The sequence below is a fragment of the Falco naumanni genome, chromosome 15 (assembly GCF_017639655.2).
Source record: "Falco naumanni isolate bFalNau1 chromosome 15, bFalNau1.pat, whole genome shotgun sequence".
In the NCBI taxonomy this organism is placed as follows: domain Eukaryota; kingdom Metazoa; phylum Chordata; class Aves; order Falconiformes; family Falconidae; genus Falco; species Falco naumanni.
The window spans coordinates 4,051,131-4,077,123 of NC_054068.1; the positions used below are offsets into that span (position 1 = coordinate 4,051,131).

Consider the following 25,993-nt stretch of genomic DNA (forward strand, 5'->3'; position numbering starts at 1 on the left):
CAGGCATAACTAACAGGAAAGAGCTTTGCAGAGAGCTTGCAGTGATCTGAGGCTTTGCCTTACTGGTTCAGTGACCACAGCAAACTTTTATTTGACAGCTTGTGGGGGTACTGAGACAACAATCTCAGTCTGGTCTAGAAGCCTGTCAGCAGTGTCGCAAGAAATTCATCTGCACCTGCTGTGGTGTGGGGTTTGGTGCACTGCTCAAGCAAGAGCTCAGCGCAGAGGCAAACCAGCTTTCTCAGCCACTTGAAGACATCTCAAAGACAAAGCAGAGCACTTCTGCTGCCTTTGGTGAGCTGGCTCCAGGGATGGAGGAAGCAAAAGCATCACCCCCTCTTCGGTTGCTTTGCTATTCTCAGTCAGCATATGCCTCCTACAGAGTATTTTTCTGAAGACTTTCTAAATCTTTTCTAGATAATTGTCTCCTCCAGGTAACTTCCCCAGGTGAGTCTGTTCCATGCCCTCTTTGACAGCCGTTGTTGGGGCCCAGTGCCCTGCATCTGGGGCTGACACCAGCAGTGGCTGGATGGGCTTGTGCCTCCCTTAGAGTTTCTCCTGACTTCTGCAGTGGTTTGAAGCAGGACTCCAAAGTACCCATACAAGCAAACCATCCCATTTGCCCTTAGTGCAGTTCACAGAACATGTAAGATGCTGTATTCCCTCTTTGAATCGCCTCTGTGGTGTACCGGCACATGTGGTCTAATTCTGAGCACAGGAATTATCAGGCTTGCAGTCGCTAGCACAGCAATTGCATGAGCAACATTAGACACACATGAGAAAAATGAGGAAGAGAAGGAATTACTCATTTGTGATAAGACATCAGGATAAAACCTTATGGCAAAAAATAGCCTACTGAATTATACTAGTAACAGAGAATTAGTGGGGTTTTGTTTTGTTTCCAGCCTCAATTTCATCTTCTTGGGCAGCCTACATAGCAATACCATCTTGCTAATGCTCTGAAGAACGTCGCAGGGAAAAAAACAGGATGAGCTGTACAAAAACATTGCTGCTGGTCTGTCTCACTAGAGCACAGTTGGTCAGTTCTGAAAAACACACCGGGGAGTTCTTGTTTGTACAGTCCTGTTGCTCTAACAACACTGCAACAGCCAAGTTAATCAAGACCCTGCTTGTCGAACCCTCAGTCAACTATACAATTATCTTTGTCACAAAGAATGTCTTGGAAACACACCCAGCCCCGACCCCAGCCCCAGCCCAAGTCCAAGCTGATGAACGTACATCCCAGGTGGCTGCCTAGGAGGTGTTTGGGGCAAAATGTGTTTCAAGAATTCAGTGCTTCCCTCCCTCTCTATTCATCGCTCCCGTAAGAGTAATCTGAATTAGACATTAAATGGCTCTGTTTTAAAAATGTTGATTATACTTTGGCATTACCAAATGGTCTTCATTTTCCTCCAGGCAGTGACTTTATTGGTGTTATGTCAAACCCTTATGTTTGTAATAGGAGCAGCTCAGCTAGTCACAGGGGCTACATGCGCCTGGTGTAACTCAATCTGCTCTGCAGGCTAAAACTTATCTCTGGGGTCTGCTGTTGCTTGGCTGGAAAAGTATTTACCCCACAGTGTTCACATGCATTATCCTGCCTTGGTAATAATTAAGAATGCAAGAAACAATTGACAAAAACTGAGCAGAAGAAAGACTGGCACATGAAGAGTAAAAGCATAAGACCAATTACTCATGGTGCATTTGGGATCTCATGCTTGGCGTATCACAATAACGCAACATAAATTGGAAATTGTATCTATTTTAAGACTCCAGGCCTTCTCAGTATCATCCTTCACAGCATATTAGTGTATCTAAATGTCTACAAGTGGCTGATGCTCTGATCAGATATATTAGGGACTCTGTTAGGGACTGTATTTTGCACCCGGAGTGGTAGAGACAAAGAAGGAATTAAGAATCCCTATTTTTTCTGTAACACTTCTCATCAGGCGGCCTCAGAGTGTTTCAGAAAGATTAGCATAAATGAGACCATACTGTTGTTCCTGGAGCACAATACCCTTGTTTAGGAAAGGTTTTGTTTTTTTTTTTTACCATGGAATTGAAGCAAAAATAGCAGCCTATGTATTCCAGGGCCCTGCAGCTCAGCCTCTTAACACGTGCATTCCTCACCTTATCAGAGCAATGCTGATAACACTCCATCCTGGGATTGATGCTAACGACCATATGACACATGGGGTATTTTTTTTCATTTTTACTGTATTTTTTTGATAGCCAGGTGCCCTGTTTAGTGTCCATTTAGTATTCAAAGCCTGCTTTTGCCTTATCAGCCCTTTCATCAGGCTTTAAAGACCTGCTGCTGCACAAAGGCTTGTGGGCTGCGTTACAGGAGCCTGCGGGGTCCCTTGTGCTGCAGCTCAGTGGGGACTTTGCCGTATGTCAAGGCTTGGGGCCCGGGAGAGTCTGCTCCGCTCCGACAAAGCGAGAGGGAGATGTGAGCGGCAGCGACAGCACGCTGGGGGCTGTGTCTGGCAAGGAACAGATTGAAACGGTTCAATGGCTGCTTTATATTTGGCATCGCCAAAGGATTTTCTATTCTTCCACATTACAAGAGCAGCAGATATGAGGCAGCACCCACTTTTAGCAGGGAGGGAGCAACAGAGCTGAGCAAAATATCCTCCAAAATCTTCTTGATTAATACAGGGAGTCAGAGATGGCAGATGACTTCATTTTAGCAGGCCCAGATCGGGGGGCCTTTTATGCAGTGCAGTCAGACGGTTGCTAAGGGATGGGTGAATGGGTGACCCCCCCAAGACTTATTTAGGAGGCCATGGTAGCCATCAGGGAGAAAATGCTCGGTACCAGGGGCGAAGTTGTGGCTTGAGCATGAGAGATGGCGAGGCTGCTCTGAGTCATCACAGGCTGCAACACGTGAACAGCAAATTCTCACTCCAAGGAGCGAGTGGGCTTTTGCAGAATAGAAAATAGCTGAACCAGGCAACCCTGGCTGCACCAACCAGCCATGGAAACCGACGGCGTCTTCTGTGTGTGTTTTTATAGACTGCTGTCCCAAAGAGTACATAATGCCAGATTACTGGCTGGTGTTAAGTAGGCTCTGCTGTACAGACCCCTGGGGTGATCTAATCTCTCCAGCTTGAATTGTTGCAGTTATTTGGTAACAAGGCACTGGAGGAGCTGCAGAGAGGGTTGAAGGGGAGATGCAAGATACTTTGTGCATTACAGTGCGAGCCTAGCTCAGTTCAGTGCTCCACGCCACAGCACAAAAAGGGACATTGTTTAATCGCCGTCAATACATGAGCTATAAACTCTGTTCCAGGCGTGACGACAGCAGCTCATTTTCTTGCCTCGTCCCCGGCGGACACGCTTCCGCTTACTCCTGGCACTGCATCTCTTACAGTCCTGGTGCTGCCTGGGGGGGGCTGGAAGGAGGGAACCAGGGGATCTCTCACACTTTTCCCCAGACTTGGAACCATGGGCTTGTGGAAGTAGAATACATCACGTACTGAGCTATGAAGTGAGACCTCCTCCACCTCCAAATCTCACACTTCTGGGACCTCTCTGGTGTATAATGGGGGCAGGGTGTTAATGCAGTCCTCACCTAAGGCTCGGCTTTGTGGCCCAGTGAGGCAAAACGCTGGGTGATGCTTTAAGTGCTGCGTATTGCTGGGTGGGAACAAGCGCAATAAAAGACCATTCACAGCCCGCTCAGGCCTTAATCCCCGGAGCGGTACAGTCTTTCCTAGTGTGATTTGCACCTATGCTGGCGATCCATCTGCTAAAAACACGGTCTCTTCAGCTTTCATAGACATCTGTTTCTGGCCCAGAGTAGCTCACTTTGCTCATCTTACAATGACGGATTGATTTGTGTAAGTTTATCAGGGCTGGGAAACAACGAGAAACCTTACAAGATATTTCACCTCTCTCCCTCCTTCCCCCCTCAAAATGTCCAATAAGGTTTTTCATTAACCTTAAGACATCTTCAGAATGAAAGCGCATTTCCATGTAAATGCAGCTGAAGGGAAACAAACAGCATCTGTTCTGCAAATATTAAATGCAGGCAGATGAATAGACTTATCTCCTTTATCATGATTAGCCACATTTCTGCCTTGTAATTTTGGCCTATCACTCAACAGAAACTGTAATCAGGATGTAATACATCCTATTGGCAAATTACAGCAATGCAGCTGTTCAAGGCAGCAGCTGAACCCTTCGGCAATTTAAACTAGGTTTTATTACACCCAGGGCAAGACTCCAGTAAGTGTATTAGTGACATGATTTTAAAATAATAAGAGTTGAGCTGTAGCACTGAAGTTAATTCTGACGTCGGTTTTGATGGGGGGAAGTGTTTTGCCAAAATCAGAAATCAAACAGGTCTCAGGGGTGTCTGCAGCGGAGTCAGAGCTCAGAGCAAAGGAGCTGTGGTGAGATCACCCCTATGGGAAGGTGTGAATGCTGCCTTCTCATGATGATTTCTCAGTTACTATGCACCAAGAAAAGTTTCATGTGAGGAAATTTATATAAAAGCTGACTGACTACAGAATACAGGGCTCAGAAAAGACTTAAAGCTGTGACAACGCCTGAATTTCCAGCTCTCTTCCATCTAGAAGGTAACAATGAAGGGTGTGTTACCATACCAAGGAGCAGGAAAGTGTATTTAACTTAAAATTACAATGTTTCAATTTTGCCAAGTTCCAAACCAAAACAAAAACAACAGCTGTCACAACACTTGAAAGCAGAAACCCTGCAAAACCCCCTGAAGTCCTATGCAAAAATTACTAGCATTTTTTCAGAAAAAGGTTCATAACTCTTTATCGTAAAATGGTATTAATGTTATAAAGCGACAAATTATTCTGTTATCTGTAGCCTATTAAAAGCATTTGAAAATAACTAGTAAGAATAGAGAGAAGCACTATACTCTCTTCTAGATGAAAAGTGACTCTTGTCTATTTTGCAATGAAAGGCTTTCAGTGTGCATATTAATGTATCGGTGTTCACTGTACTACCTAGACAAGCAGCTGTTTTCAATATCCTTGTGTTGGCTGTCATCAGATACCACACGCTGTTTGAAAATGTTTTGACTTTTTTTTTTTCCCTCAACAACTTCAGTTCAGGTGTAATTACAGGGTTAATGGGAAATATTTCAGACAGAATCACAAAACACTTTTAAAGTCAGAAATAAGCACTTCCTTTCTCTTTAAAGCTGTTTTCCAGGAAGCATTTTGCATCTAGCTGTATCTTCCTTTTAACACACTTAGGCAAACTTCCTGGAGAATCCTTAAGCTTCCAGAATTGCACTGCACTGGGTTAATATGGATGCAATTATGGAGTGATGTGATAGAGAATCTCAACAACGATCCATACACAGCAGTGTATCTTGTATCAGAGCTGTAAATCAGAAACACTACAAAATTTATTACCTTTATCTTCCTTATTTAAAAGCTAGAACCTGTCAGATGAAACCATAAATCTGCTAGATGGCTCTCCTTGCATCAAGCCTCTTAATGTTCCAGTTCATGTTTGTTTCTGAAAACTCTCTGCCAACATTTCATTTTCCTCTCATACTGATACTTAATGCCTTAAGTGCTTGGAAAGATAAACACTGGCTTTAAGCAGTACAATCTCATGATCAGTTTATCTAAGGATTATTACACGAGTGCACGGAGGAGTCAGTCATAAATTGAGCACATTTTTGCCCTAGCTGGTGACAAAATTGCAGTGAATGGGATGGCACATTCCAAAAATCACGGACCTGAGACACAGAGGAGATTCAACAATTTTATCCAAATAACAAAACCTACTGCGATGGGGCATCAGACTATGCAAATGTGAACCATGCTCCCTGGTGCTGGGGGTGAAGAGAGAAGCTGACGTTTTGCCAGGGGCTGAACTGGTATCTTGTAGCTGAGTGCAACATGACAGAACAAGAATCAGTGGCTCAGGGCTGAAGACAGACAAATTGAAACAGCAAACTAGACATGCATTTTTATAAGGGAAGGTGATTAAGCTCTGGGAGAGACAGTCAAGGCAATTGATTGATTCACCATTTTTGCTACCACGCAAAGCAAGAATGTGCTTTTTCTGGAATAGGTGTTTGAAGAAAACACCAATTATTGGGCTCAACAAACAGAGGAAATACAATTGCTGCTGCGCACAGATGATTAGATTTGATCTTATCTCTTTTCTGAACTTCGAGCGCTTTACTGTCTCAAGTACGGTAATACAAGAGCTGATTCAAAATGCATTTTCTCTGAACTCAGATGCATTTGCAGTCACAGTGCATAAATGAGCCAGCTCTACCCTAGACTGAGCGAATGGACAGAGAAAACAGCTGAAATAGTCATGTCTTAAAGTGTTACAGCTGGATCCAAAGACAAAACTCGCCTCTCATAGCCATAAGGTTCTCAGCCTTAGATAAGGATACACAAGCCTTTGTTTGCAATAGTGCTTTTTTTTCCTTTTGGCACCATTTTGAATAGATTAAGTTGTCTGAAGTAGAGTTTATGACTTATGCCAAACGCTACTTTCAGCACAGCCAGAAAAGCTGAAGCCTTCCAGTGGGAAAAGAATTTAAGAATTGGTGTGGAATAAAATTAAACCAGAACAAGCTCATCCTCTTAAATGTAAACCAGGCAATAAACCAAGAAAGTTTGGCTTTAGTGCACGTTGGCCTGAAATTTAAAAAGGAGTCTACATGATGTGCTGGGGAATAGCTCCAATAGAAATGTAAGGGCAGATTAAAACAAGGTATGGAACTAGTCGGTCACTGGCCCCCAGCCACCTGCTCTGCTCTCCTGGCAAACGCTGCCACCCCAGACAACTGCCTCTAATCTGCTTGCAGATCACTGAGTTTTCCTCTCAGCAGATTAGCAGAAACTAGAAGTCTCTGAGCAGAATAAACAGTAAGAACACAAAAAGCCTTCCCTTAACCCAGAGGTGCAAAATGGAGCAGCAACCCCAAATAGTGTCTGCGGACGTGGGTACAGAGGTTCTGGTTATAATCTTGCTATGGACACCATAAAGTAGGACCCTTCACTCAAAACAGGAGGGCACAATGCTCAAAAACTGAAGTCAAAGCAGTGAAATGTGTGCTCAAGTTTCTGTCTTTTCCGTTCGAGCATTTATACTGCTCCCAGTAAGTCAATCTCACTGTTTGCAGACTGAATGAGTGTCCCTTACCAACCCCTTACGCAGCGTATGAGGAAAGGGGAGGAGGTTGCTCACTGGTTATTTTGCATAATGAATCCTGTGCAAAATTATTATGATTAAATCTTAAACTAAGGTCAGAAGAGTCCTGTTAGGACAACTGCCAATTAATTCTTGCTCTGTTAATGCAACCATGCCTAATATTAATGCACAGATTACAGGTTTTCATTCTGAAAGGATATTTTTTGGCAAGTTCGTTAAAATCTGGTTAGTGGAGAAAACCCATGTTCTGAGTTTACCAGCTTGCAAACACCCCACACAGGGCAAAATTCTCCTGGGGTTTAGCTTTATTGGAAACGTAAAACACAACAAAACAGCTTTCGCTGTAAACTTCCTTTCCAAGCTTAACTCTTCCCAAGGTTGCTCCCTGGTGACACTTCCATGCCAGTTAGCAATTTTTCTCTTTTATTTGGTTGCAACTTGTAAAACCAATCTGCAAGTGTGATCCAGCAATAATTATATTGTTCCGTTATGCAAGGTTCAGTATTTGAATCGAGGACAGCTCTGCCTTTACGAGCAGGTTGTCAGAATTACTGTCCAGTTACAAGTTATCTTCTCAAATATACACAAATAATTCTTCTGGATTCACATTTTACTACATTATTTATACCAAGAGCTGTCAAAGCAAGAACAGACTTGAGTCCTTCCTGAAAACTGGAACTAATTTCAGTTTGGGAATACATTTTCCTAATGAAAAACACGTTAGAGGCAAGGATGTTTTCGAAGCAACTGGTTCTGGCACGTTACACTTTGAAACTAAAGATAAGTTTTTTTCTAAAAAGATTCCATAAGATTCACACATTCTTGGGAAAACAAAAGATCTTTTTGTATGTGTGTGAAAATGGACCCATTTCTGGACCAAGAAATCCAAGCTAACAAACAAATCTCCAATGGCGATAGATCATTTGGGGACTTTACAGTGTAGGTTCTTGGACCATTCATAGCAGTGATTTTTGAAATTCTTTGCTTTTGAAAGGTTCTTTGTGAGGGAAATGTGGTTTAGATTGAATCAGGGATATGGGAACTGGAATAGTAACAGGGTCCACTTTCTCATTAAACAGAGTACTTCTCATCTTACAGGCATGACAGACCAATATAAATCACAGATAGGTCTGAAATTCAGTATTTGAATCCACAGCCAGATTTGACCTTCCACTCTATTTCAAGCAAAGGGAGAAGAAGGCACATCCACAATTTCAGATCCAATTCAGAAACCACTGAACGTTAAGAGGGGACCGGAGAGCTCCTGCTTCAGCAGCCTGGTGTATGAGATCAATCAGCGCATGAGATGGATTCAGGAGAAATCTCCGTGGAGTCCTGAAAATACTTGAGAGACCTGAGAGTACTCCAGCTCTCCCAGGGAGCTCCAGTATTTTCCAGGACAGAACTGGTGAACTCTTATCTGTCTGCTCACGCACTTCCAGCTTCCCTGTGGACACCCTGTAGGTTGCTGCAGTGATTAACGAATGTACTTCCACAATTCCTTTGTGCAAGTAAGCTACAGCAATGTCTGCTATCCTTGTGTCATCTGACACAAGCTCTGTTTGTTACCCAATAATTGAAATATGTACCTCACTGTCCTCTTCTACGGAACAACAATCCTTTTCACTTCACCAGGCTTTCTGAGCAGATTATGTTTCAAGTCACAAACGTGGTGTGCTAAAAGCATCACCAAAGGAAATGTCTTATAAATAGTCATAGGGTACTGTGTTACCATCTCATTCTTTCAGAGAGGAAGATGATGTTCCTTTCAGCAATGAAGTACAGAAGAAATGAAAAAGACCTTTTGTTACAAGTCATCTGGTCCTTCTCTCTGTTCCCGTTGATTAAATGGATAGGAAAAAACAGGCTCGGAACTGTGATTATTTTTTTAATTGTGCATTCATAGTTTTATGTTGGATTCAACTACATGAATTATTACTGAGCTACATGTGTTAAAGAACATTGTCCAGGTAAAATCAGCATCTACTGGCTCCTGCTCAGCTGAAATCCATAGGCTGTTTGCCATCAGTTTTTATAGGACCAGATACAGGGATATTGCTGTAACGTGGAAGGGTAAAAAATTTGGACAGGCAGACAAACAGATACAATGTGTCTGTGTAAACTGAAGCCAAAGCTTCTCAGCCTCAAGCAAGACTGTGTTCTTAATTAAGCACAAAAAAGAAGGATAATTTGATTCAGAAGTAACATTATCTTTCCTCTAACTCCTCTCACACCAGAAGGTACATTTGGTTTCACCATATTAAATCAATCGCACAGAGCATCAAGCATACATCTGCGATGCTGCAGAGCTTCTCCACTATGCTGGTTAAAAACGAGATCAGATTAATCTAGAGCACAGGGCCAGGTGTCCTGGACTAGTTTTCAAGCAGCGAGTGCTACAGAAAAGATGGCTGGAGGTTGGGCATCATGCTGGGTATCTGTTAAATTTAAATGGTGTTTCTCAGCAAGACCGCCAAGCCAAGATGTTCTATTTTATGAGCTCAGGAAGAAACAATCACTAAAAGGAATGTATTATAGTCCCCTGACTTTGACAGCTTCATTGCTGCAGCATGGTTGCATTTTTATGCCTTCCTTTCAGTGTGACAGCTTCATACCGACTTACAAGGAGCAGCTTAACGCCGACAACGGGTCACCTCCACTGGTGTGATTCCTCTAGTAGCTGTAATCTCCTCTTTGATGTAGTTCCTTGGAAAGTATTCTACACAATGAATCAGTTTTTCAGGATAACTTAAGAATGTACAAGTGATAAGATGTTGTTTGTTTTTTAGTCATCAATCTTTGCAAGGCCTATAAGAAAGGCTTTAAAGAGCAGCAATATTTTCTGTATTTGCTTACTACCCAGTGATAAGGGAGAAGACGTACAGAGTTCCTGCTCTTCCATCCCACATGGACATCACAGTGCAGCAGAGGACAAATGATGGTACAGACTGCATCACCTAAATAGTTTTTATTTCCTTTTGCTCACCCATGGATCAGCAGAGAGAGGTAGCTGGATTCAGAGGACACAATCAGGGCATCTAAATTAGCATTTAACTTTTCTCTAACTTCAGTGCTTGGGATGATCTGTTTGGACATTGATAAGGTTAGGGATCAGTTAATTTCCCCAAACTGCTGAAGACACATAAAACCCAAAGTTCTCAACACAGTTCATCACAATAAAACAATCATTCCCTTCAGGAGCAACAAGCAATATGCAATTTTATCAGAGACTTGAGTTATCTTCTGTCCCAAATTCCAGATTAACTTTGAGCAATTAGCAGGGATGTCCTTAGTGGCCATTTACTCAGTTTTTCTCTCCCTTCATAGCACAAAACCAGTGAGAAAACGATACAGATGAGTGATGGCAGCAGCATCCGTACACACACAGATCATAAAAGCAAGCCAAACTCTCAGAAGCGCACCCTCTTCAGCATCACCGTAGCAGACAAGTGTTGCCCTGGGACTCCAGCTGCCCAGTATATGCAGACATTGCTGCCAGCTCACCTTGAGTATCTTCTAAGTGCCAAGGCCAGCATTCCATCGTTAGTATGACTAATCTACAGCAGCCTGGATTTTAAAGGGAAGCTCCCACACTGCACTGAAGGAAGATGGTGGCTACATATTCAGAAATTTGTCTCTAGGAGTTTGTAGCTGACGTGTTATATTGTAAATGAGATGGTTGGGATTAGGCTGGGTGGAGCAGGTCTAGGGCTGAACTGCTGACTGGGGGCTAGATCACAAATTCCTTGGTGGAGGGACTGCTTTTCCATGGCTGTACAACTCTTTAAACCACATCAGCCTTTGTTCATGAGTGGACTTTGAGGTGCTGCCGCAACTGATGCATGGAAGCTTTTTCAGTGGAAAACCCAGCAATAGTTACACATAAGCCAGCCTGACAAAGGAATGAAATGTGTTCAGAAAAAATAACTGACCCCAAAAGCATCACCAAAGGTGATGAAGCAGAAGGTGAAAGGGAGGTTGGTTTTGAAGAGAAAACGTTCACAAGGCTTTTGGAAACAGAGGTGCATAGAGGAGACTATTTGACATTTACTAGAATATTATTAGTGAGAAAATTAATTCAATAGCCACAATTCTCTATGTGTCCAACACCCTGGGAAATTTGACGTTAACATTTACGAACAGGCATGCATTTTCTCCCTCATTGAAGTATTTTCCCTCTTCTATTTTCAAACCACTCTGGAACGCTCAGATAACCCAACTCCGTAACTCAATCCCAGCAGGAGACTATTTAATAAGAATCTTTTTAAGATAAATCTTTTCTACAAAGGTGGAAATGAGGCAATACCCTACAGTCTTTTTCAAAAGAAACAGCATCAGAGAAGTTAGATGTGGAAAAATCTTTTTTGATCATCCTAGCCCCTCTCTCATTACTGGAGCATACAGGACTCCAGACTGTCTGCCCAGAACACAAGTGACAGAGGTGCAGCTGTGGTGTGTGATATACGATTATGGCAATCACTGAGACTCATCTGGAGACCCCTGAATTTCATTATTCTGTTCCACATCGTTGCCACTGACCCTGTAATGTCCTTGCACCTACTCAGATCTGTCTGAGGGTGGTTTCGAGTTATTTTCATTGTTGAAGGGCCACAATAAGAGCTGGGGCTTGTGTTACAGCTGTTATGTTTGCCTTTCTGCACCTCACGATGGTAATAGCAAGGGCAGGTAACAGAGGAACCTGCTTTGTCTGCTCTGGTTTAACAAAAAATCCTCTCTACTGGTGTATCCTCATGTGTCCAAATATACTTATTTCTTGAGCGGGCCCGACTGTAATATAATTTGCCAATCTGACACAAGAGTTCAGTTTATTGCTGGTTCCTGAAAAGCCCCTGGGTTGAAGTCTGTGTCTTGTTCTGGCAGAATCAAATAGTTTAATTTTGCTCAGCCGCAGGCAATGGTAGTTGTGCTCGACTTCTCCAGCTGACTGAGTTAGCATTTTCTGGCCCCATATCTTGCTTTGAACTGAACCAGCAATGGGACTGTGCATGCGTCAGACAGTTTGCAATGTCTGTACTGGTATAGGTTTGCATTTTATTTTGTACTATGGAGAATTGCCCTTGCCTATGTAAGGCATTTTGGTAGTTGAGTTGTTGTTTATTTGCTATCTTCACCTTATAATATGCTGAGCACATTCTCTCCAGCCTTCAGAATTTCTTTTCTTAAAAGTCAAGAAGAAACATTTTGACACTTCCCCTCAGCAGGTGTTTCTGGCCAGGTATTTCTGGCCCTTGAGTGACATTAGCATCCCACTCGTGTGCGTATGTGCCTGTGGAAAGCCAAGCATGCTAGGCTCTCCCGAGACTTGCTTTTGCTCTCCTCCTTTCTTCAGCTGTGACTTACACCACAGAGAAACATCACTCCCCTGTCAGATTAGCAATCCTCAAACAGAAAACCTTCAGGCTTTGGACGTCACTTTACAAGCAGGAAAATCAACAAAGTGAAAAATGTGCAAGGTCTCATGTACTGTCCAACAGCCCAAATTGCCAGAAAACAGGAACTGAAAATCTTTTCAGTTTATTCATTAATGCCTCTCTCTCTCCCCCACACACCCACAAGGTAACAGGATAATAGGATATACATTCTATTTTGTTTTGACTGTATTTCAAACGATGAAAGTTTTTAAACATAGCCACAGTGTCAGAAAACACCCGTTGTTGAATGAACTTACCACTACTGTCTCAAAGTGTGCAGCAAAAGGCAAACCCTTTGATTAGGCAGGGTGTAAACACACCGATGCGCACATGATACTTCGTTCAGAGGTACTGCCTTATGTTTGCACAGTGTAAGGTGAGCCACTTCTGGCTGCTGTATTTCCCAACCCTGCAGCTGATACCTTTTCCAAGTTCAATGAAAGTTGTGTTACGCCACAGGACAAACCAAACAACCAATTCTGGTTTTTTATTCTCCTTGCAAGTGCACTTGCAGCAACTTTTTGTTTTGCATCAAACCCTCACGGGATCCTGCAAGCTCTTGCCTTTTATGACGTGCTCTGGTCTCACATTTCAACCAGTTGAAAAATAATCCGAGAGCTTGGTCCTTCCCCAGCTTTTGTTGTGGTAGGCAGTCACCTTTCCTCAGGCACTCAGGAAACCATTAGTTGTGTCTTTATCTTCAGACACTAGGCACTTCCCTATCTGTTAAGAGTTTTCCAGAGTTCCACTCGGTGCTAATAAATCAGGGACAAGGTCTGCAGGAAATAAAAACCCTAACATTTTGCACCATCCACTTAAAAATGATCTAGAGCCTTGGCAGAAGGGTAAGAAAGCCATTTTGGTTTGTATTTTTTCTGCACATTACAATGAGGCCAAGAGGCATTTGCTGTGTCTCTAAAGTGATCTGCACTGATGAACCGCTGCTGAGATAAAGATTGACTCCCTGAAAGACATCAATGATGAGGGAGGGCAAAGATGAAGAAGCACTAGGCAGGGAGAATACAAGGGAGCAACTTAAACCCATGGATATGGCAAGTGAGACACTGCCAGCATTGGGCGGTCTGTCACCCTGCCTTTTTACCTTTTTGGTGTGATGAGTATTAGCTAGATTTTTTTCAGATGATACTTCACAGAAACAGACAAAAAGCAAATCAACACAATTAGCTTCCTCATCACTACAACATCCTGCATTCTCCACTCCCGCTGTTGTGGCTGACTGACCTCAGGGGCATAAACATGAATTTGAATTCCAGGATGCCCAGACAAGAGAATCCTCCATGCTTATCCTTTTCCAACTCAACTTCCTGGCATGATGCTATGCTGTGGTTTGAGAATAGATGGTCACAAGTTACAAAAAAGGAAATTCTGATCAAATCCAAGGGGAAAAAAATGTTCACAACAAGAGTGATGAAGCACTAGAAAAGGGATCCAGAGAGGCTGTGGAATCTCAGTTCTTGCAGAATTTCAAAATCTGTGAGGACAAGGTCTTCCACAACCTGATCTAACTCAAAAATTAGCTCTGCTTTGAGCAGGAGTGTGGAACGCATGGCCTGCAGAGGTCCCTTCTAACTTCAGTTTCTCTATAAGGCCATAATTCCAAATTTGCTTTATTCTGAAGTGAAAAAAAAAACCCCACAAAAAGTTGTGATGCTTCTAGAAAAGCAAATTATTTTTTTACAAACACAAACTGCTTTGTGCTCATTTCGATTCAAGACTTGTACATGTGCAAGAAGCTGTTGAAATTGTGTCTAAACAGTGACACATTTCTTTTATTGTTATTTCTTTAAAAAGTAATAAATTTAAAAAATTAAACAATTCAGTTTGTCTTTTTAAATTTTTTTAATTTTTTTTTAATTTCTTTTCTTCAGAGTTACATTGAATTGACGCATTCCTGGAGGTTTTCATTTTGCAAAAGCAGCATGTTCCAAGGAATTTGTGCCCCATAGGAAAATTATCTACTTGCATCCGGTAATTGTTCTATTTTTCACTTTGAAAAGACCTCAGTTTGATCAGTTCAGCTTTCCTATGCTGGTTTACATTTACTTCCAACAGGAAGACAAGTCTGTCAACAACTGAGTATTCTGCTAGTAACTGGAAACCTAATCCAACATGCAATATATTTTTCTTTTTCTAGCACATTGCAAGAATGGGAAAAGGGCATTTTGGACAAATTAGAAGAATTAATATGAATGTGTTTCACATACTAGGCATTGTTGAATTGCCATGGCAATTATCTCCATGGAGATTTCTAAAATACCAGTTCCTGGGTACAATGGTAAATGTTTCCACTGTTGATCAGAGACTTATCCGGAGACCCCCGAATTTGCCAGTAATATGTGTATCTTAGGGGCCCTGGGTTTCAAAGAAAGTAGATTTAGCTTGGATGCAGTTGTTCAAAGTTCAGTTTAATTCACTTTCACTGTTTTCACTCAGCATGAAAATTTCAATTATTCCATTTACTTTAGTCAAAAGAAGATGACAAGAAATGGGGTGGCTCAGAATTCCCACAGCTGTATTTAGTGTAAATATATAAAAAAAATACTGAAGACCAAGAATGAATAAAAACTGTATAAAACACAGACTTTGAAATTGTAATTTGCAGACACCTGAGATTCCAAGGACTACTTCTAAGGGATCCATGAAACACTACTAAGAAAAACAATCTTGTTGTTTGAAGGCTTGGTTCAGGGACCATACAGCTAATAGAAATCCTACAGCTCAACAAATAGCTGAAAACCTCTTCATGGAATCGATTTGCAGCTAAGTATGTGAGTAGTATATGTCTCATTTCTGTGAACAATGATTTATTTCACAACAATCAGTCAAGGAGGGAGTCACACCAGTGTGGGAAGAAGCCAGCTCCTATTCTATTTTTGCTGCTGCCAGTAAGCTATTGTCTGACCTGGGGCATGTTGCTTCCCTTTTCTGTGCCTCTGTCCCTCCCCAGCCTCCCTGAGTCTTGCCTTTCCCAATATAATTTTTCCAGGCTAGGGGGTTGCATCTTATTGTGTATTTATATAAGGCTTAACACAACAGAGCCTCACTCCTGACTAGAATCTTAACCGCTTGAACGTTTCTGTAATCTTTCCTATCACAATAATCCTATCCAGTTGTTTTGCTTAAGAAAAGAAACAAATCTTAATAGGGATTATTTACATGCCCAGGTAGCATTATCTTTTTTTTTTTTTTTTTTCCCCTGCCTCTCTGATTTTGCTTTTGTACCAGGAATGCATCCACTCTAGGAGTTCTGCAATTTTTGTGGACCCCAAGAAATGGAACTAGCATCTTTCCTTATACGCTTTCATTCTGTTTGCTTTCAGAGAATTTTTTTTATTATTAAAAAAAGAGTGAGCAATAATAACTATCTGACTGGAGACTTTGCCTGGCAGCAGAACAAAACAGCCTGCGTGGTTCAGAGCATCCGTGCTCCGACATGGGAAAGTCCTGTCTCTGTGGGTTTGTGTGGGTAAGGCCCTGGGGCTGTGTTATTCTGTGCGCTATGTATACAAGCGTGCAAGAAAACAATGAGAATTATCACTAATGAATTAATGACTGTTTTCCCCTTTCAGCACACATTATATTTAACAGCTATAAAGACAAAACAGCTGTACCAAAGGGTGAATAACGCCATAGTTCAGAAAGGCCTCTGTCCCTAAATACATCAGTCAGAGCCTTCAGATTTGTAACGCTGTAAACAACCCGGTGCACTCTGTCGGGGATGACCTGCAGGAGAGCTACAACAAACTGCTTCGATACTCTACGGCTCACGACGGACTGAGCTCACTGTGAAATGACTCCTTCTGGGAAGCCTCTCCCTTGTTTACTGCAATTCCTTATTTTCTGGAAGAGACTGCAGGATGATTCTGGCTATTGAGAATGTGACCTCAGATGTCTTATTTATTATTTCTATAACCAGGAGGATTTAGCAGCAGGGTCAAGCGACCACAAAGAAATGTCCCCAGTTAGTGTGAAATGTTCACCTGGCACCTGTGTCACACAAGCAAGTTTACTCCTATGAGTCAAAGTACCCAAATAGAAATGGGTGATAAAAGTTAGTTACACAATAACGCCTCACAGAGAAAAGGTTTTTTTGAAATACTGAAAAGAAATGCATGGATGACTTTAGGCCAAAAAGAAAAAAAAAAAAAAAGAATAAAAAAAAATCCAGAAAAACTCAAGCGAATTTCCAACCGGGTATTAATTCTTTTTCTCAATAGGAACTCAGTTTGGAATGGCTATGTGCTTTACGTGAAAGTAAAATTTATTTCCTTCAAATCAGGTGCTATTAGCCAAAGGAATTTATTAAATTAATCACCTTGATTTGCTAAGTTTTTCCTTGCTGCAACGAAGTATTTAAACTACTTCAGGTTTGACTGCTTCAGTTGTTTACTACCAGCAAATGTTCGGCAGGGGCCAGCTTAGGAAAACTTCATGTGGTGGACCAGGGAGGAACAGCTCTCCTTTCCAGCCACAGCTGGAATGTGTCACAGCTGCTTTCTCATCTGGCAATATCTCGTTGAACTCCTAAGCCTTTCCAGTGCTTAAGGAAGAATTCTTTGCAGTGATTTGCCCCTGCAGCTTTGCTCACTTCCCTGATGAAAGGACCAGGAGAAATGGCTGCCCTGATCTTCTCAGGGTGCCTCTGGAAAAAGCACTGTTTCTTTTTTCAAGTGTCTTCCCACGCTTCTGGACTGGGGCCCTGGTTCTGTGATCATTAATACCAGACCTCTGCGCTGCTGATCTGCCAGAAATACACATTTGATGTGGATCAGACACCGGCACATGATTGTATTGCTGGTGAAGTAGCTGGAGTGCTGAACACGGTGTTGATGCTAATTTCCCCCTGCCTAGAAGAGGGCAGACTACTTTTGATAGTCAAAACATTGGAGCAGTAGCTGCAGAAGATGCCTCATCTAGAAGGGAGACTTCTGGTCCAACGTAAACCTGTTATTATTTTTTAATACATTTGAATGGGCAAGTTTGCTTACTCTGGAGCAGTGCTCTGCGTGATGTGATTACGTGTCATGACTTTTCTGATCCAACACAAGGAGCCCTTAAGCTGGATTTGTTGTATTGTTGAATCATGACCTCAGGGATTTGTAAGAGAAATGAGCTGCAGCCAAGTGCCAAACATTTTAAGGCAAGTTACAAGCAGAATCTTAGCTATACTGAAGTCAACAGTAAAACTCTGTATTCTTTTTTTGGGACAAAAGCACTTGATAGCTGAAACAAGAACTTTCTGTAGGAACATATGGACCAGGTTCAGCGTGGCTTGAATTTCTGGCTTGAGTCTCCAAGGGGATGAATATTAGCTCTCTCACTGATGGAGAGCCCACCCCGCCCTTCATCTGGGACGGGGGCTGGAGCAGACTCATACTGGGATCCTGAGCATCCTAAACATTTTCCCACTCACCTTCTTCACTGACAAAGCCACTCTGCAGTATTTCTGCCCCACTACTGCAATTTATGGCTTCCATGTTTACCCTGACTCAAGCATTAGCTAGGGAACACTAAAATGATCTTTGCTTTGGAGAAGGTGTTTAAGCCTCGCTATCTCTCATGGATGTCTTTCCAGCTAGTGACTAAGTAGCCTGAGCTGGATAAAAACCATTTCTCCCCTGTGCTTCTCAGATTCTTTTCCTAGACATTTTGAAAAGCCCAAGATCCATTTACTGCCGAATGGAAATATTTTGGAAGAGAAAATATAATGTGGCTTATATATAACTGCAGAATGTGGAAAGTACCCCCACTCAGATCCAATCACAGCTTTCAAAAACACAAACATCCTTAGCAAATTTTCCAGCTGAGTTACTTCTTAATGTTACTTTGATTAAAACACAGATTTTCTTCTAACCAATAAAAGATCTTGAGCTAGAAAATGCTTTGCATTAGTAAAGTGTACTCGTTGACTCAAAGACAAGTTAATTACAGAATACAGTGTAGAAAACCTTTGCCGACTTGAAGGAGACTTTTACAAAAAGAAGAAAAAAAAAGAATAGGTGTTGTCTTTTTAAACTAAATTGCTTGTTACAGGGGATGGTACCTTATTCAACATGAAACAAAGCTTAAGATGAAATGAGGAAGTAAAAGAGAAAACAACACTGAGAAGACACTGGGAAAAAAAGAAGAAACATACTAAGCAAAATTAAAAGACAACAATGAGTATTTTTTACTGTATTCTTCAAAAGGGTCCAGGGGGACTATGGTAACATCGAGAGATGCAAGAAGGAAGAGGACAGAACTGAATTGTGCTTAGTACTCTGCTGGTTTAAGGGAATTTCTGCTAAAGTTGCAGCAACTAAGTCAGAGCTGGGCTCTGATTTATACCAAGAAAAGGAAGTTCTTAACCAAAACAACTCTATGCAGCTACCACAGACTGCCTTGCAATTGTGCTTGGGAGCAAGGCAAAACCAAGGCCAAGCCTGAACAGACCAGGCTGAGCCTTGCTTTCAACTCAGAAAATCTTCATGCAGAACATATAATTTCAAAAGCTAGTTTTAAATACTAGGCTGATATAATTCTGATCTCTGTGGATTCCTTCCAGATTATATATGTGAATATTAATTATGTAAATAAATTTATCACAGATGCAATTACATTGATTACACATGGTCATGAATATATAAATATATGACATGCCAAAGGCCAGGGAGAGGCCTCACTGAGATTCAAAACAAGACCTTCTGGTCCAGTTTTAGTATGACAACAGCCTCTTTAATAAGGTCTCTGGAGAAGTCTTTCTGCAGATTAGAGCTACTGGTTCTAGTACGGGACCATTCAGAACCGGAAAGTATTCCCAGGCTTGACCTCTCAGGTCTGAAAACATGGCATCACTAATGGAATTCATCCAGAGAAGAAAAGATAAAAATTGCAAGATCACTTTTCCATAGCCATGTGTACAATGCATACTTGCAAAGAGTCCAATCATTTTCAAGGTCATTCTCTTTAATTTTGAGCATACAATGCACCTCAAGAAAGATACAGGATCTGAAAAATCTGTGCATGAATTCAGTTCGATATAATGAATACCAGGTTGTCATCTCTGTTTCCTGACATTGCTTGTACAGATAGAAAATTACAACATTACAGTTATAATTATGTTATCAAAAGCATTGGATAGAGTGAGCTAGTTGGATACCTGCACTTCGCTCTCTTACTGCTCTTCCCTCATTCAACCTTGCATTTATCCAATATCTGAAAAATGAATAGCATATGAACCAAGCACCACTTCACATTTGATATTCCTCCAAAGCTCAGTTTTGTTTGATTCATTTTGTAATATACCTTCAGCTCTAGGTCAGACAATCTGTGGTAATGACAGCTTTTTAGAGTCATTTCACCATCTCACATAAAAAGGGATTTAAGTCCCTGCTTCTCACAGTACATCACTTTTATTGTCTGTATGGCAGGTCTGGGCATGCCTGAATTCTCTGCCTATCAGCCAGCCACGCTCTAAACCACTGCTTGATCATAAGTAACAAACAAAACCATTCCTGTAAGTATCTGGAGATTTATGGATGGAGGTCTAGGAGTGCGGTGGACTTTTGTTTTGGTGTTTTTTTTTTCAGCAAATCAGTACATAGTTTATGGTCTAATCACCACACAGACACAACACTCCCAAAACCTTTCCAAGGTGCATGCATTTTATGCATTTGGACTGTCCCGTGTTTTGTAATGATGAGCTCTGAGAGAACCACTGAACACTAATTTCCACATGTTTTCATGGCTGTAAAAGATTAATATATAATCCTATAATCCAAGTGATGGACAACACCAGTAGATGCATTTGCCTATTTAAGCTTCACAAATCAGGAAAGTCTTCATAATTAATTCTCTGAAAACAACAAAATGATTCAAAGATGTTGTTGAAGGTGTAATTTAGTTTAATGAACCATCATTACAACATAAAACCTAGCTTGGCTCAGAAATTATTGCCAATTTGCACCTAAGTCTAGACTTTCCTTGTGCCTAGGTTGGCAAGGTGATACATAGGTACAGGCTTGAGGCAACTTGGAGAGATTTTCCTGCTGGAGAAGGGCAGGCCCATGCTCCTCACTAATGCATGCCCAAGGGGGCTTTTATTTGCTTCAGCTGCAATGGTACTGTGGGACATCAGCTCTTTCCATAAGGACCCTGGTGTATCCCACAAGGATAGAAGAAGCCTTTCCTTTTTTTTTTTTCCTCCAAGATCCAACTTTTTCTAAAGGAATCCTGTGCAAGAGCAAACTACCCAGCATATATGGACTCTAACCTAAAGCATTGAGGTTCCTCACCAAGACAGTGCTCAGATGTTTGACATCTCAGAGTTGACCTACTAAAAATTTATCCAAGAGCTGGTGACAGAACAGGGCTTTCAAAGCCAGTCTGGCATCAGCTGAGATGTGCTGGCCAGCCAGACATAAAACCAACCATGCCTTAACTGGTGCCAGCGTTCACATCAGTATGTAGGATACTGGGGTGGATGTAATGCCAGCCGTGTTTACATACTCCCTTCACTCGTCACTGCTTAACAATGCCTGATTAGCAGCTTTACAGAATGCCTTTGGGACGTTCTTATATCTGAGTGGTGCCACAGAAAAGCAGTGTTGAGTACATCTTGTATAGCATCAAAGTCAGAGTAGAACTGAGGGAACAGCACTTTAATCCTAATTTGACACATTACTACATTCAAACAGGACAGCAAAAAAATTCTTGCCCTCTTTTTCCACAACCTGACAAGAGTAAATTAGTATTCAGTGCTCTCTGAAGGAGGAATGCTTTTCTTGTGCTGTACCACTTAAAAAATGGTTCTTCAGAAAGTGTTTCTAAGCATGCAGGGAATAGCTGAAGATCTTGAAAGAAAGGAGTGCATTCAAACCAGCACTTGGCTCTTACAAAGATTTTAGCTTTCTATGACCCCAGTCCTCCTATTCTTCTATAATTACCATCCAAAAAGAAATATTTTCATCCAGCTGGCCTCTCTTGTAACAAAATAAGCCAGGATCTTTGTGAGAGGTACTGTGTTAATTTGTAAACTGGGCACTTCTCTGGGATTCGGGTGCTCCGAGCTTTAATTTATTCCTTCATGTGACATTTATTCTCAGCACAGTGACACTGGCAAGTCACAGAAGGGCTGCAGCAGCCCTGGGTCTGGCCAGGGCAAGGTAGGCAGCTACCAAGGAGAGCTGTGAGCTCGCTGCCCTGGTGGAGGGACTCAAATAGCCACTGCAAGGGGCTGGAGGGAGGGTGGTTTTCTCTGCACCAGCTATTGCCAGTCCCACCGTCCTGCTGGCAATGAAAGCACGAGCCCTCCTCCCCAGGATCTCAGCTCAGCTCGTCATATAGTTCTGTCCTTTCATCGAACAAGGGCCTCCACAGCTAGACCATATTTGCAGAGTGGTGAAATTCACTTTTGCCTACTAGAAACCTTGGATAGATCCAAGTTCCAACTCATTTCCATCACTTTGATTTAGCTTGACATCAGGTCTTTAATTCCCCTTAAGCTTTGAGTTCGTCTACAAAATTAAATAATTTACTTATCTGTTACTGATCATTTTCTTATTTTCCTTCCCCAGGAGATAAGTGAGATAGTATCTGTAAGCACTTTGAAGATGTAAAAGTGCTTATTACTGTATTTGGGAAGTCAACAGAATTACAAAGTTACAGCATACAAGTACTTAAAATAAAAGCCCCAGGCACCACCTCCTGCCTCACCAACACTGCTGGATGCTGGGTCCTTCTGACCCTGAATTACATACTGCTGTTTATCACACCGCACAAATGGCACCAGTTGTCCAGATGAGGAAAAAAAGAGGCAGCATCTAATTCAGGATTTCATTTCATTCCTAAAGACATTTTCTGGGATCCAAAGCTTTATTTTCCCTGAAGAAGAAAAGGAATTTTAGATCACTAGTTTCTGGCCTTGCATATGTAAGTAAAAGCTCTGGTTTCATGAATAGGATGTCATGGCCTACAAATTACAGCATGATTCAGGATGCTGCTTCACATGCCATTCATCTGTCCCCTCTGCAAGACTATTAATTGCTGGGAGCTAGACAGGGCAGACTGCTGGCACTTGGTACTTAAATTTAATATGTTAGTGCCTGGGACTCAACATCCTGAGGGAATGGAAAGGAGGTGCAAGGTGGAGCCTTTCCAAATTTAGGTCAGGAAGAGTCATAAGGACACAGTATCCAACAGATGGATTTCCCTGTTCTCCAGTCTACAGTAATTGAAGAATTATTGTACAATTAGTGACAAAATAATATAGAGCAGAAAATAGATTCAGGGTAGATGTTAAAACTAAGGAGGGGATATTGAAGGTGGCGAAAAGGTGCACCGTGATGCCACTTGGTTTATGTCCTTTTGTCTCCCAGATACAATCAACCTTGGGGGAAGGAATATACTCTGGAACTGGGGTCTTGCCTTCACTCAGCAGCTTTTGCAGCCAGGCCTTTGAGGGCTCCTGTAATACAAATCCTCAGTCACCTGAACTGTATTGACCTCCCTGTATATTTTAAAACCTTTTTTTCTTCTTAGAGGTCTCCCTTTTGACAAGTCTGAAGAGAATTCTGGAAAAGCCATCTTGGTAAGGTTTCAGTCAAACCAACCAGAAAAACATAGAAGCCTCAATTAGAACTGTTTTTCGTTGCTCATATGTGACATGTCTTGCTGACTTTTCAGTGAATCTGTTGACCCTGGTCACCGTGACACTTTAATTTCCCCAAACAGCAAGGAGAAATCAACAACTGAAGGGCCTCAGCTGCAAAGCTTTCCAGTGCTGTGCAGTGAGGTTGTGGCTAAATTGTTTATCTCTGAGAGCCACTGGAGTGCCAGGTTCATGTCCCAGTTCACATTGCAGCAACATCCAGAATGTGTCAATTCATCTCAGAACTTAATAAACCAACACACGTTTCAGTTGTAGGAGCTAACAAGTATCAGGACCCTTTTCTAAATCCCAGAGAAGTGCTGAAAATATAGCAAAGGAACAGCAATGTCTGCAGAACTTCAAGTCAGGTATTTTGTACCTCCTTCACAAAGCTCACAGAGCTTTTCTACAAAAAAGCTCCAGAGTGCTTTGTGCTTCTCTGACGCAAACCCAAGTCTGCTCAGATAACGCTTTTACAATCCAAAGAACCTATTTTATTGGAATTTTTTTGGCCACTTGAAGTCATGTTTTGAAACTGCTCTTACAAACGAGCCCTCTGAACTGATGTGAAAAACTCACTCAAGTGTCTTTCAGAGAAATACCCTGACAGTCAGCTGCTGCTGTGGAAGAAACGACCGTGAACCTAGAACAGGAAGCAACAAGATCTCTTTAGCCCCTTTTTTGCATCTAAACAGGAAACTGCACGAGCACGGTTTAAGGAACAAAGTAGAGAGCTCTGAGATCTGAACTTTGCTCAACCTGAGAGATGGTGGGACTAAGTTTACATTCTTGGTTTTCAGCAGCTTGGAGGAGTATGCATGAAACAGGTTGTCCATTGATCTTAAACACAAGGACCTGACCAGCAATTCAGCACCTTGTCTACGTTCAAGAGAAGCAAAAGAATTCAACAAGAATAGAAAAAGCGTTGGTTTTAATTCTAGATCAGTGATAAGGAATAAGGGGAACAGTTCTTTTAATGTGCCGTCTCTATGGTAACTGCAAACAGGGCACTCACTACATGTATTTGCTCACAGCTTTTTGCATTGCACAGGAAACACACATATCTTCTCTATGAACTCCAGAATACATTGATTTTATTGACTAATCACACAAAAGATCAGAAGATGGCAAAAAATGGAATTAAATTATGTAATTTCAGATGTCAATATCAGAGCCAGACAGGCTCAAACTCCCTATTTTAACTAACCAATTTTTTGTCGGTAAGAAAGTAATGAGTGGGAGGGAAATACTCCCTTCAGTGAAAGTCTTGACCTTTGTAGGCAGGAGAATATTATTATTTTTTGTCTGTGCCAGAGCTGTGTCTACTTTCTCTTTCCTATGCCCACTGTGTCTCAAGCACAGATCTAAGAAGGTGGTGTAGATTTTGTTTCTCTGAACAACAATTTCTTCCAGGCAGTATACAAAGGCAGAGTGCCTTTTGCTAGATATATCTGCAGCTCCTCAGTAAGGTTGAGTGCGTGGTGTGATAGGACCACATGACAAGCTTTGAGGGAGTGGATGGGACAGCCTCCCTTTAAAGCATCTTCTCTGGAAGCACAGAACATGAAACAGGCATTCATATTGGAGCTTTCACTGGATCTTTTTGAAATTCATGGAACCCATCTGGACTTTCATAGCCTCTAGATCTGGCCCTAAGGGAACATGTATATCAGCTTCTCAGCACTTTGGCTCTTTTTCCTGACCCAAGTGTGGTATTTCACATGAATTCAGACTAACAGAGATGGAGGGAGTGAGTGAGAACAAAACCATAGATAAAGGCGGTGATACAGATACATACCCTGTAAGGATAAAAGGAAGGAAATTGCTAAGGATGACAAGAACCTCTTTGGCTCTGTCTAACTTTTGGAGACAAAGTACATGACCTGGGATATCTCCAGAACGATCAGGAAGAACTCTTCAGTCTAAAAAACTTGTTATTTTCTTACTCTGTGAATGTCAGTCATTTTGCTGTGGCTGAAGCACATTCCAGCACAAAGCAAGCCTCAGCATATAAAAATGCTCTTTTTACTGTGAGGTAAATTGAGGTAAGCGCTGAGTGGCTCCAATTCCATTAACTACTCTCCCTATACACTTATGTACCATAGGGTAGTGCTACAAAGTTTAATAGTGAACATCTGTGTGACAAGCTTTCAGCTCATCAAAGATAAAAGGCTGGAGAAAGACAGCGTTATTGTGGCAATGGTTATTATCATTTGCCATTTATCAATGATGTAGTCCTGAAAATGGTACTGTGAGAATTTTCTCCTATGTCAGACTCAATAGTGGCAGTAACACTGTGGGCTTTCAACCATGTTTTTGTTACATACTTCAGTATGCACTTCCCATTAAAGAAAGTCTCTCTTCTTTGTCAGTTCCCCTCAGAAACTGTTGCCTCTCTCATGCTGCTAGCGTCATTTCAAGTATCTGTTTACACAGAGTAAGGGGCTTTACGCCACATGTACCCTGGGAGACCAAAGGTCTTCTGTCTCTAAAGCTTCCCGAGACTGAAGGATGAATATAACCCAAAACCAAAAAGGAGCAAAAACCGATAATGCTAAGAAACAGACCGACTTCGAGGCAGATTAATTTGCAAGGGGGTTTCCTACTTGGAAATTCCTACTTTCCTACAAGGAAATACAAACCAATTAACCTCCTTAATTTACTTGCGTCCTGAAACCAGCAATAAAACCACCTTGGAAGCCAATTGAAAGTGATTGTATAATCTCTTCTCAGTTCTCGTAATGTCTCT

General features: G+C 41.7%; 1 protein-coding gene across 2 annotated transcripts in view; it reads right to left on the minus strand.

The window, feature by feature from the left end:
- Positions 1 to 25,993, minus strand: part of KLHL36 (kelch like family member 36) — a 97,213-nt gene that overhangs the window by 42,400 nt on the left and 28,820 nt on the right. The gene's annotated exons all lie outside the window — the stretch shown is intronic.